Genomic DNA, 6,225 nt, shown 5'->3' with positions numbered 1-6,225 from the left:
GTGTGACACTTTGAGCCTACAATACTGAACCTTTTCACAATATTCTAATTTTCTGAGATTTTGAATTTGGGGTTTTCATAAGCTGTAAGCCATAATCATCGAAATTATATCAAATAAAGGCTTGAAATATCTCACTTTGCATGTAATGAGTCTATATAATATATTAGTTTCACCTTTTAAGTTGAATTACTGAAATAAATGAACTTTTGCATGATATGCTAATTTTTCGAGTTTCACCTGTATTAGCAGGTGTCTGCCAATCAGAAGCAATTGCAATATATCTTTCCTCTTTGTTTCCACAGTCCTCTGTTTTTGCAATAAACAAAATTAGCCCCAATCGACAGTAGCCACTGCACAACTCACAAGTAGTCACTATGTCACCAATATTCTAGTAGCATCTATTTTGAAAAGATGCACAAATGAATTTCTGTACTGGGCACAAAGGAGATGGACAGACTGATAAGGTGATTTCAAAAGGGAGATGCAGAGCGCCATGGGCGTTTCCTTCCTGTGAGGAATCAAAAGCAGGGACAAATTGACAACAGAGCAGGCACATTGAAGCTGCTCCCATGCGATGGCTTTGAAACCTAAGAGAGTGTGAAATAGCCTCACCGTGGTCGACTGGTGGAGTACTGCATCCAGACTCAACATGCTAATGCACTGTGCCAGTGGCTCAGTCAGGAGGAAAACTCCACTTGCTTAACATGAGGAGGATCCATCTCCTGTCAAACTGTCGCCTCAAAAACATGTCATTTGCTTGCAACACTGCAACAGTTTCACAGTTTAAAGACAAAGAAATTCATCCCCTCTAAGAGACGGAGGCTTTCAGGCATATGCAGCGGACAGAGTGGTAAAAAGGCCAAACAGACAAACTAGGTGCTTTACAATTTGGTTGCCTTGACAACAATATTACTTCTATCATAGTAAAGACAGCACTAACTGACCCAGTGAAGAAAATTTCACACAATGTTATAATTATTTTTATGTATTGTATCTATTTCCATTTTGTACATCCTGGTATGTCTTTCTATTAAAGATGCGACACAGGTGATATAAAGAATTTAAACTTCAAACCCTTTCAAACTTTATTTGGTATATTTGTTAATAATTACTATAACTTCTGATGAATCAAACAAAATTTTGGACCTATGCAGAACTCCTGGAGCTTATAGAAGTGATGATTAGTGCTGAGAAGCCATAACAGATTAAAACTGAGACAAACAAGGGACATAAAAATTAACTAGACAAAGAGAAGAATGCATGGTCAGCTAGAGATTTCTCCCCCTGAGAGAGAAGAACAGAGCTGGAAGGGAAGGTACAAGTAAAGATCAATATTTTATTTCTTAATTGGGCTTTCATTTAAAGGAGGCCCCGCATCCAGTAATCAGTGACACCCCATCACGGAGCCATTTAGCACTAATGAATTATGTAAAAATCCATAGAGGAGATGAAAGGAGGAGTAGGGCTTCTGACAATATAAGGAGAATATCTAATTGTGCTTTTTTTGACCAATATTGTAATTGTGATTTACATTACAATTATTTTATAAAAATAAAGTAGAGGTGTGTAATGGTGGCCTACATGATAGCAAAAAATAAGATGTGTCAACCAAAATTATTTATATATGAAAACCATTGCATATATGTGTTTGTTGTTGATGTCCTCCCACAGAAAAGTCAACTTAGCTAGTTTTCTATAGGATAAGTGAATATCAAAAATAACACAGCGTGGTCACAAAATCAACATTAACTTTATACCTACCAAATTTGCCATTGACCAGGTCATTATATCTGTCATTATTGGCAGTCTCTAACTAAATTTTTTGCTCTTACAGCTTGTAAAGACATTGTCTGGTTATTACAACTTTGGTCTTATTTTTGTACTAAGGTTTCTATTGGAAATGATAACACTGTACTCACCAAAAAAAATTGGTGGGATAAAAAAAAAACAGTCAGACAGGGCAAGAAACATGAGCGGTCAAAAAGGTTTTACACAGTCAAAGATGACTAACCGTACTTACTGTAGTTGTGCATGCCTATACCTTTTTTGTGCAATTCGGGATCATAAGATTTATATTAGATTTAAACTTTATTGTTCCAGAGGGAGATTTGTTTTCACAGACAGTCCAATATCAAACCACACAACATATAAACACAGCAATATACAGAAAGACACATATAGAGTTCCTATAAATACATTAATATATCACAGCACACAACATAGTATGTGAGGCAGCAGGGACAAAACTCCTGATGAAGCAAGCTCTCCTCTATTTTAGGCTACTGTATCTCTGTCCAGATGGCAGTAATGTGAAGTGGTGATTGAGGGGCTAATCAGTGTCATTTGCTCTTGTGAGTGCAGGCGTGTGATGTCTGAGACTTTGGTTGTGGGAAGGTAGATGATTTTAGAGGCTGTATATGTTATGCTGGTAAGTTTGTTTTTGTTGGAGATAGCAGTGGAGTTAAGAGTGTAGAAGCAGGGGGAACAGTACAACAGGATGAGCTGCATTATGCTTTTGTAATGCAACAACAGGAGGTGGGGGGCAACAAACAGTGCTCTGAGTTTATGGATAACATGGCCACAACTGACTTTATTGTCTATAGAGACTTCAGTGTGTGTTGTGTTTGATGTGCCAATGACCAGCTCCTTTGTTCTGTCCATGTACAGCTGCAGGTCATTATCAGACTTATTATAAGTTATTACCAACATTTTGAATGTGCTCACTTTGGGTTTTACCTCCAAATAAAGTGGTTTAGATCATCGTGCTAAACTCGTGGCCTGTGTACAACTAGTCTGATCATCTGATCTTATCATAATGCATAAGGGGCAGCTGTGCTTGCTCAGGAGGTAGAGCGGGTTGCCCGTTAATTGGAAGGTCGGCGGTTCAATCCCCGGCACCTCTAGGCTGCATGTCGAAGTGTCCTTGGGATAATGCAAGATACTGAACCCCTAATTGCCCCTGGTGGCTGTATGTGTGTGAATGTAGTAGATAGTTTCTGTTTGAGCACTTAGGCTCAGTGAATGAATGTGTGTGAATGGTGAATGCAGACGTAGTGTAAAACCGCTTTGAGTGGTCGAAAAGACTAGAAAGGCGCTATACAAATACGGAGCATTTACATAAGAACAACGACCAAAACTATGAAAATAAGAAATAAACTGTAAGGTTTACATAATTAAAACGTGGTTCTTGTGACTTACATAAATTGTTTTGTTTTATGAAAACAATTCCTCTTCAGACCTACAGAGGAGCGAAGAGGAGGAGAAATCTCACGCACAATATCCCCAAAAATTACAATAAATTACTTAACCCTTGCAGACTTCTCTACAAGAACCTAACACATGTCCTTGTTAATGGTGTAGTACATTACTAATTAGGGCTGAACGATTAAGAAAGTAAACCAGTCGGCAAGGGAAGCATCAACTTCGCAAATTACGCTGTACCTTCACTTGTTGTTGTACAATGGCCTTCAGCTTGACAGAAGCTGACACTACAGAAATTTAGTTTCACACAGGGAATGAAAGTAGCACCCGCCATCGCGTGTAACTTGGTGGCTGTGGTGGGTGAAATCGTCGGGCCATCCGCCGCTTTTGACAGACAGGAAAAATAAAAAGACACGTGTAGTAAGGTATGCATATTGTGCCAATTGGCGCCTGTGTCACATACACAGCCACCAGTCAGCTCAGAAAATATCTGTGAAACGCCATTTCAAACCAAACGCACAAGTCCGAAAGAGGCCCAGTCTGTCCCCAGTTACAGCCTGGTTACAGCTAGTGTGCTGCTTATCAGCATCGGAGGCTGCGGGGGAGGAGGGGGGATCTCCGATGTTGTCGGAGAATTACTAAGCTTGTCTATAAAACACAAAAGGCGTCACTTGGTTTTATTTTCATTGGCCAACTTTTGAATTGAACCCCAGACTGAGTATTTTTTGAGGTTTTTGATGAAAGATGGATTTCTAGGAAATGTGAACTGAGTTAATGACTCATTAACTGGTGGTTGAACTGTGGGTTGTATTGAGCACTTACTGTATAATACACTGTGTTGAACTTTGTTCCTGTAGGTAGGCCTACCTGATGATATTATATCATATTATTTAATGCAATGATTCGACTCTCAAATTATCTTTCTCATATTATTATAATTTGATATTTCTTCTCCACCATTGCACATAATAATAATTCATGCAATTCATGCATCACCTAATTTCATCATAACACAGGCCTGGCCTACAGGAAAGAACAGTAGTTCGTGTAATCAGAGTATGTGTAATCTATCTAATATTGTGCTGTTCATGAAACGGTATGAAAATTTCACATAACGATTATAGTGACAAAAATTATCACAGTTATCAGTATTGTAAAAATGTGCTGAAAAAGACTAAAATGTACTGATACTGAAACCATTTCAACACGTTTTATATTGAAAACTACAAATACAATTGCCATTTTGTTTGCATAAAAAAATAAAATAACAGCAAATACCTTTTGTAAACATATGAAAATAATCTAAGTGTGCATTATCAAGATTTTATATTTTATATTATATCGGTAATACAATGATCCCGTGGACAATTACATGAAAACAAGTAAGTCTTTAGAAGACAGTGACAATGCAATGAGCCCAAAAACTGACAAATACAGAGGAATCTGTAGCGTTTCTAGATATGCTGGTTGGTTGACTAAACTGCGTAACGTGTTATCACGTGCAGTGGACGAATAGACTGCCGACACACGACGCACACAGCAACAGAACAACGTGTAGCGTTTTTACAAGAGCAGCAACACTGAGAGCTTCAGTTTACACGCTGTTAGCAAGTCAGAGAGACAAACCAAAGCTAAAAGTTAACTCACCCTGCGTTCACTGTAAGGTTATTTTCTTCAATCAAGTTTCCCCTCAGCACTCTCATAAATCCTAAAATACGACTGGACTTCAGAGTGACTGAAAAATCTCCTCAGCGTTGTCTTCCGCCGAGTTGTCATTAACCCAAACAAACCCATGTTGCATTCTGTGCATGCGTGCCTGCTTTTAGGAGACGCTGGACAGTGTTTGCCATGAGATTATAATAGCGCGGTTAACCGTAGCCAGTTATCATGGTAATTAAAATGTGAACGGTAATAATAACCGTCGAGAATTTTACCATGGTTTACCGTTAAACCGGAAATCGTTTCATCCCTAGTTCATACTATACGCTGATTTATTGCTTGTCCGTTTTGAATAATACAGAAAAAAAAATTAATCTTAAGCTTAATTAGAGCTTAAAAATTAATCGCATATTAAATCGCAATTGCAGTATTGGTAAAAAAAAAAAATCATTCAGCCCTATTACTAATTACCATCTCACTATAGGCAATATAAAAAAGTTTAAAAGCAACATAGTGAAATTGAAAAAATACACATTAAAAAATAATAACAGTTACAGTGCAGTTTATAATCAGGGTTAAAAGAGTTAAATGGAAAATAAAAACGGGCTGAGGGGTTAGCTTGACCTTTTTTGTCAGGTGTCTTGTTGAACTGAGCAATGGCTGAGTCAGGGTGACTCCAACACAACTGCAGGAAACCGGGGCTTATTTTCATCAATGGGTCACTAGCTAATAGCCGAGCCATAATGGCCACCGGCGGGCTTACTCCTACGCATTGTCACTGTTACGGCGCAATTCTCATTACACCTTGCTTGTGTAAATTTAACTGAACTAACCCAATCAGAGCCCAGGAGCGCTTCGGTCTGCTGAGCTCAGCAGTGCTGGTAATAGAAGCTGATGGAAGTAAGATTAAAAACGTTGCCACTGAATCAAGCTTTGCATATCCCACATTCTCTGCCTCTGTGTATGTGTGCTGGCAGAGATAAGTTATGGGAAATTATGTGGATGCCGTGTAAGCCGCTCATGTAGCTTTCTGAGAGCAAACAGAGCTGAGATTATATTCTATGTAAATGTTTCTTTAGCAAGTGTAAAAGTTTAATGGGCTAAAGTGGTGCATGTGCAAAGTGAGCTGTTGAATATTCCTTTTCAATTATGTTTTAATGAAGTGTGACAACGTGAGGCTCAGAGGGGAAATGTCGATGAAATATTTGCTTGGAATTTAATTTTAAAGAGGGGAAACTGCAGGAGGGATGTACAGAGAGATGTTGGCTGCCTGATTTCACACACACAAACAACCGCAAACATAGACTCACAAGAGTGAACTGAAAGTCTTTCGTCTCACACACACACACATTTACATCTGAGATT

The 6,225-nt window shown here is 38.5% G+C and overlaps 1 protein-coding gene across 1 annotated transcript in view; it reads left to right on the top strand.

Annotated features, from left to right (window-relative positions):
* Positions 1-6,225, top strand: part of LOC123984927 (probable polypeptide N-acetylgalactosaminyltransferase 8) — a 66,452-nt gene that overhangs the window by 2,690 nt on the left and 57,537 nt on the right. The gene's annotated exons all lie outside the window — the stretch shown is intronic.

This window comes from Micropterus dolomieu, linkage group LG16 (genome assembly GCF_021292245.1).
Source record: "Micropterus dolomieu isolate WLL.071019.BEF.003 ecotype Adirondacks linkage group LG16, ASM2129224v1, whole genome shotgun sequence".
NCBI lineage: Eukaryota > Metazoa > Chordata > Actinopteri > Centrarchiformes > Centrarchidae > Micropterus > Micropterus dolomieu.
The sequence above is the reverse complement of the archived record's forward strand: the minus strand, read 5'-3'. Positions and strand labels throughout refer to the sequence as shown.